The sequence below is a fragment of the Poecilia latipinna genome, unplaced genomic scaffold (genome assembly GCF_001443285.1).
Source record: "Poecilia latipinna isolate Pla-1442-1.1 unplaced genomic scaffold, P_latipinna-1.0 Scaffold1856, whole genome shotgun sequence".
Classification (NCBI taxonomy): Eukaryota; Metazoa; Chordata; class Actinopteri; order Cyprinodontiformes; family Poeciliidae; genus Poecilia; species Poecilia latipinna.
Genome location: NW_015114472.1, coordinates 55,034 through 61,894, shown reverse-complemented (window position 1 = coordinate 61,894; position 6,861 = coordinate 55,034). Strand labels below are relative to the sequence as shown.

Genomic DNA, 6,861 nt, shown 5'->3' with positions numbered 1-6,861 from the left:
TATTATTATTATTATTATTATTTTCCTTGAAACGTAAACAAGCAACGCTTAGCTTGGCGGCGGGGCTAGTAAAGCATGGTGGGCCGCCAGGCACTGGGGGAAACCCTGAGCTGGTAGATGTGCCTCTGTGTGTGACAAACGAAGTTGTCAAATCCCATCGCTAACATGAACACAGAAGCTATAATGGCTGGGAAAGGAGAGAGTTAATCTATTAAATTGACTGAAGATGAATACATAAACTAAAACTGGAGTATAGACATTTTTTATGAATAAGAGCCTGGCTCTTTATTATCAAGTTGAATATAATTTCAGATTTTTGTATAACTTTTCTGCATGTTAACTTGGAAAGTGAGCTGTTGTTGCAGGTTAATTATCTAAACTACAGAAAAGTTATTGTTAGGGATGCTCAAATATGGAAAAATTGGACTGATGTTGATCTGATAGTAATACTGCTGTTAGCTTTACCAATATTTATGTTCTATCTGATTACTCGATTAATCGTAAGAGCCCCCTAGAATACTCAATTACTAAAATATTTATTTAGTAGTTAAATTAAGTCAAATTTCTTTTAGGTCATATACATACATATATATATATATATATATATATATATATATATATATATATATATATTATGGCATGTTCTTGGAAATTGAATAGTACTTCACCTTTAAAAGCGCGCAAGCTTAAGGTGGCAAAATAAATAAATAAATTCAGAGGATGATATGTTTATGACCTGATAAATATGTGCCATTTAACGGAAAGTGTGAATGTTTGGACCTGAGGGGAGGAGTGGCAGAACACTTACACCGAAGTAGTTTGAGTGACAACGCCGTCACAATATCACATGTCACTAGAGAGTAATGAATGAAGAACTGATTAATGAACCTTTCGACAAAAGCAATGGGTCTGAAAGTGTAATTGGTCCATGAGGCTTCATTTGGCCATCAACACCGGCTGGCTAAGAGCTCTTCTACCTGTTCAGGTGATGTCATGGAGAAAACCCACCTACCTTTACCAAGGACACCTACAATACGACGCTGGGAAGACTATAGGAACCGCTGTGGACCCACACGGCTGAAGGTCATGGCTCAGTTATGAAACAAACCGGAGTGACTGACTCAGCTGGTATCACACTGCTGTACCACGTACTATCTGCTAAATCCTCTCCAAATTAAATCATATGATGTCCTGCTCTAGAAAGCTACAAATAACTAGCAAACTCGTGCTTCCAAATGCACTGTGACGCCTGCTACAGCGTATCAGGAAACTCCGCCAAAGTCGTCGTCACCTGAATGTAACATCAAACCAATGAAAGTGCCGGAAAGCGCTAACCCCGTCGCATGACAGCCCGGCAGTCCAATAGGATTCCTTCTGCGGTCCGTTCTTCCTCCTATCGTTGTGAAACAGAGCAAAGCACTAATAACGATTGACAGGATGACTAGCAAGTCCAAAAAAAAAGAGCCGTTTATTGAAAGGCCTGTACGAGAGATGGACGTGAAAATGGCAGCGCCGTCAACAAATCACATGAAGCAGGGCACCGGGGTGGGCGTGGCCACTGTATAGTGCGGTTGCATCGCAGCGCATACACAATGGCTGCCCGAAAGAGGAGAGAGCAAACAATTTTCAGGCCCGCCGCGTCTGGCAAAAAATATGAGAAAAAAATTATAAAAAATTCGGAAAATAGTTGAAAGTCAAGAAAAAGTCCACAGAAAGGATGTGGAAGCTCCCAGGGTAAGTTTGGTGTAAATGAAACAAACGGGCACTCCGCTGATGCCTTCAAATATCGGGGTTATTTAAATGAGGAGAGGTGGGGGTGAGTTGGGGAAAAAAAGTTTCTGTTAATCAGTCCTCCGTTACGGAGCAGAGAAAAAAGTAGCGAAGTATTTTCCTTCTGAAAACCCGTGAAGAAGTTCAGTCAGTGCTGACAGGAATGCGTGTCATAGTGCGCCTCCACCAACGTTAAAGAAGTGACAGAAAGTTGGAGTTGACTGCTTTTTTTTATTATTATTATTTAATGACAGCGACAGTGCGCTGGGCTTTGCAAGAAACCTAAACTCAGAAATAACATCCATTCTATCTGCTGTGTTCAGATACACTTGTTTATCTTTTACCCACATGCTGGTTACCGTGAGCAGGGTCAATACGTTTCTTTAAGCATTTCTTTGTGAAAAATGAGGACAACCCCAGTAGCGACAGGCTATAGTGAGAGGGGAGATTCATAGTGCATGCAGAAACGGATGGCAGACTGGAGGAAAACAAACCAGTCTATAGTCATTAAAGGTGGAGAGGGAAGGTTGGTTTGGCTGGCAGTTGAGGGTTTCTGGAAGATGGTAAAGTTGTGCAGAGCGGGGCGTCTGTCTGCAGGACGGTTCACACTGCTGCTTCCACATGCTGACGCGGGTAATTGAAGAGATGATGTGCTGTACTCATCTGTGCTGCTGTATGCCTGGCTGGAACCTTTTACTCTTATTTGCTGGTGTTCATGATGACGGTGAACATTAGTTGTCCTGCTTTGAGTTGGAATTTACTCAAGACAACTGAGCCACTAAAAAAAAAAGTATATATACTGTTGTACTGCACAATTATTACGCAAGTTGTACTTTTGATGATTAATTTTATTGTTGAATATCTACAGCGCTATCTGTCAATCCAAAATGTTAATAACCTTTCAAACCTCAATATTTAAGAAAGTAAAAGTGAGATTTTGGTTTTCTTAGGACAATATCTATGTGTGCACACTAAAGCTATTAGTGTGCAGCATTATTATGCAACTGAATTCAAACTGAACATTTTCCCATCTCACTTGTTTATTGTCATCTGTTAAAGTGAGAATAATAAACATTTCTGACATTTAAAAAAATAAATCAGTGACCAATATAGTCACCCTTCTTTTCAATAACAGTTATAGACCTTCCATTTATAGAGTCTGTCAGTTTCTTGATTCAAGGATGCAAGAATTTTTTTATTGCCATATCACCTTTGCTCGTTTGTGGTACAAAATTCTAACTCAGGTTCTAGATAAAGAAATTTAATGTACTAACAAAAAATAAATCATAAAGTAATTCATGTGATATATAGATATACACATTAAAAAGTGTGTGTGTGTGTAAATAATTTATGAGATGAAGTTGAATTAGACTGCTGTACTCAAGCTGCACCTGATGGCTGAAGGGAAGAATCTGTTTCTCAGCTGAGCGGACTTGCCCTGGATGCTCCTCAGTCTCCTGCCTGAGGGGAGCGGCTGGAACAGACTGTGTGCAGGATGGGTGGAGTCCTTCTTGATGTGAAGAGGACTCCTTACAGTCCTCTGTGCAGTCTTAACCATGCTCTGCAGAACTGTCCTCTCAGCTGCCGTGCTATGCGGTGATGCAGGTCCAGAGGACGCTCTCCACCACACAGCGATAGAAGCTCCTCAGAACTGAGTTCACAAGTCCAGCTGTCTGTAGTTTCCTGAGGAAGTAGAGATGCTGGTGGGCCTTCCTGACCAGACAGGAGCTGTTGGCACTCCCAGGGTGTCCCCCAATGTATTATAGGCCTGGCAGCCCGCCGTGCTTTACTAGCCCCGCCGCCAGGGTTAGGATTACCCCTAACCCTTACCCGCCTTTCTTGTTTATGTTTTTAGTAAAATAATAATAATAATAAAAAAACACATTGTTATTTTTTTTTAAAGTCAGATTGCGAGGGTCTCTATTGCTCTGAGCGTTTCACTGGCGGATCAGATTTATTCCTAAATTATAAAAGATATGTTTATAGAAGATAGGTTTATAGTTTATGCATTTAAAGCTGGACCAGTCACACTGCTGGTGCCTCTGCGGTGTTGCATCATGCGCTGCAGCAGCTGGATGTCTTAAGTTTATCTCAGTGCGGATCGTGCGCGCCTCCTTTCATTCAAATTGGACACAGGCTGACCTGTATGGATATTTACATCAAACCCCTGTGAGGAATTATGTTTCCTTCCAGAGTTTTTGATCAAGATAGGAGTTTAAACCCCTCCGCATTAGCTCTGGCTGTGTGGAGGGGTAAAGCTAGCCGCCTCTTTGAAAATGACAGTAAAGCCACCCCGCATTCAATTTTTACGTGCACCACAGCATAAGACGTTACGGCTCCCTAATTTACCAGCTCCTGTCAGAGTAAAGGCTCACATCCGCTTCATGTTTGATCTACTGCAAGTAGATTTCCAGCAGCTTCAAGTTTAGACTTTGTATGTATGCAGTCACAAAAAGAAAGAATGTATTGGAAATAATTGGGGACATTAAGCAATGCTGAAAAATTCTCTGCTTCCAGCAACGTCTCTCACTTCTGGGTGGCAGAGGGACACCTCTAGAACAAAACCAGCAAATGTCAATGTGATCTGATGTTTAATTTCAAAATAAAAGCCTTGTAAAATAACACATTTAGAATTTTAGTTTTACCAAAGTTAACATATACATTGATGAAAAACTCTAAAGGTTCCAGTGACTTCTCTCACTTCTGAGTGACAGAGGGACAGCTCTAGAACACAACCACCAAATGTCAACCCGATCTGATGTTTAATTTCAAAATAAAGGCCTATTAAAATAAGATGTTTTTATTTCCCCCTCCTAAGTTGCCGTGCGACCTGTCCAGGATGTACCCCGCCTCTCGCCCGGAACGTTAGCTGGAGATAGGCACCAGCACCCCTCCCGACCCCACTGAGGGACAAGGGTGTTCAGAAAATGGATGGATGGATGGAAGTTGCCGTGCTTTACTTTAGGTCTTAGGTCTGGTGAGGAAGGGGGCCACTTTGTTGTTCCTTCACCTTTAAGACCTTTACTGGCCAGACACATAGTGGAGTACTGTGATGCATGTGATGGAGCATTGTCCTGCATAAAAATCATGATCTTCTTGAAAGACGCAGGCTTTTTCTTGTATCACTGCTTGAAGAAAGTGTCTTCTAATAAATAGCAGCAGGTTTGGGAGTTGATTTTGAATCCATCTTCAACCTGAAAAGGTCCAACCGGCTCATCTTTAATAATACCATCCCATACCAGTACCCCACCTTCACCTTGCTGGCGTCTGATGTGAAGTGGAGCTCTGTGCCCATTACTGATCGAGCCACGGGTCCATCCATTTGGTCAATCAAGAGTCACTCTCATCTCATCTGTCCATAAAGCTTTGAAAAATCTGTCTTCAGATGTCTTGGTTGGCACAGTCTTGACGTTTCAACTTATTTGTATTGTTCTGTGCTGGTCAAGGTAAGGAATTTCAGCCTTCCTTTCCTTGGCCATGTCTCTGGAATATGACAATATTTGTTGTAAACTGCCTCAATGCAGTCAGCCTGTGGCACTGCCTGGGAATCATGAAAGCAGAGATTTCCTTGATGTTTGCTGTCAGCTCTTCCTTGTTGTTGGATCTGGTGCCCCTCATTTTCCTCTTGAGAATACCCCATAGATTCTCAATGGTGTGTAGGTCCAGCAAGTTGGCTGGCCAGTCAAGCACTGAAGATCAAACCAGACTTTGGGGGCAAGTCCTAACGGAAAATGAAATCTAAAGTTCCATACAGATCCTCAGCAGAAGGAATCATGTAGTGGTGACCTTGGATTTCAGAAAGCAGAGTTTACCAATGCCTGCAGCAGACATTGTGCCCCAAATCATGACTGACTGGATATTTCAAGCAGGGTTCAGTTCTTCACCCGTCATCCTCCAAACCCTTGGACCTTGACTACCAAATGAAATGCACACTTTGTTTTCACAGGAAAAGAGGACATTGGACCACTGGCCAGTAGTGCAGCCCTTCCACTAGACTTTCCATTGATATGCTTGGACACAGCACCCTGTGAACAGCCAACCTCCTTAGCGATAACCTTTAGTGGCTTACCCATCCTATGGAGAGTAACAATGATGGTCTACCGACCAGTTGTTAGGTCTGCAGTTTTCCCCATATTGAAACGCACTGAGACAATTGAACCAAAATGAAGCAATTTAATGACACCTAGTGGTGCTCTGAGTTTAGTAGATGTTTAGTGTGACACACTCAAATGTCAACATTCTTGGTTTGATTTCTTCACAGTATTCAAATTTCTGGAATTCCTGGCGCGCGCGCGCACACACACACTCGCACACCTATATAAAAGAAGCAATCCTGAATTACTAAATCAAAACTTCCTGAGAGCATGGCTAATTGTTTTGTGGTGGTTCTGATTGGATGTTTCTGACCGAACTCAGTAACTCTGCAGAACACAGGGAGGAGACAGAGAAGATTGATTTCATGTTTTTTATCTGTCTTCTGTTAGAACATAGCAAAAGTTGTAATATGTATGAAAAATCTTTTTTGTTTGTTTTAGTTACATGCTGCAGCTTTAAGCAGACGTTCGGTGTGAGAGGTCACTGCTGGGTGGAGGTTGAGCGGCGCTACGTCTGTGAAATATTACTACCAGTAGCGCGTAGCGGCGGTTCAACAACGAGAGCAAAACCAGCATCTTCCAGTGCTAGCTCGAAGACTTATTATTTCTTGGGCTGTTTGTTTAACTTTCTGACCATCTCCCATGCTTTTCCGGGTGAGTGTTGGTAGCTGTGCGCCTCGATGTAGCCAAACTCCATCAAGTGTTTGTTTTTTAAATGTCACATTAGATTCGTTGTGTTGATACATTTGATGTGCTTCACCCCCGATGTCCGTCGCAACACACAAACTTCCCCATCCACTCTGAGCGTTATAGTTCCACTCGGCATCGCTTGTGTAGTGTGAAGAAAAGAGGAGATGAGCTGCAAACGCAGGCTGGGAACTGAAGTACAGGTGATCGGCAACGCGAGACAGCGATCGACGATCACCGATCATACACTTTTTCACGGAAATTGGCCGATTGTGATCAGTGGCTGATCGATTGGCACACCTGTAATAAT

The 6,861-nt window shown here is 42.4% G+C and overlaps 1 protein-coding gene and 1 long non-coding RNA gene across 3 annotated transcripts in view; one reads left to right on the top strand and one right to left on the bottom strand.

Moving 5' to 3' along the window:
* The window catches only part of LOC106934777 (uncharacterized), a 29,285-nt gene extending 28,016 nt beyond the window's left edge, over positions 1-1,269 (bottom strand). Inside the window, exon 1 of the long non-coding RNA XR_001421762.1 lies at positions 1,013-1,269. This is a non-coding gene — a long non-coding RNA (uncharacterized LOC106934777). The remainder of the gene's footprint in view (positions 1-1,012) is intronic.
* Positions 1,270-1,498: 229 nt separating this feature from the next.
* The window catches only part of plag1 (pleiomorphic adenoma gene 1), a 19,264-nt gene continuing 13,901 nt past the window's right edge, over positions 1,499-6,861 (top strand). For both annotated transcript variants that reach the window (XR_001421761.1, XM_015014888.1), the window contains exon 1: positions 1,499-1,734. The gene's annotated coding sequence lies outside the window, so the exon portion shown is untranslated. The remainder of the gene's footprint in view (positions 1,735-6,861) is intronic.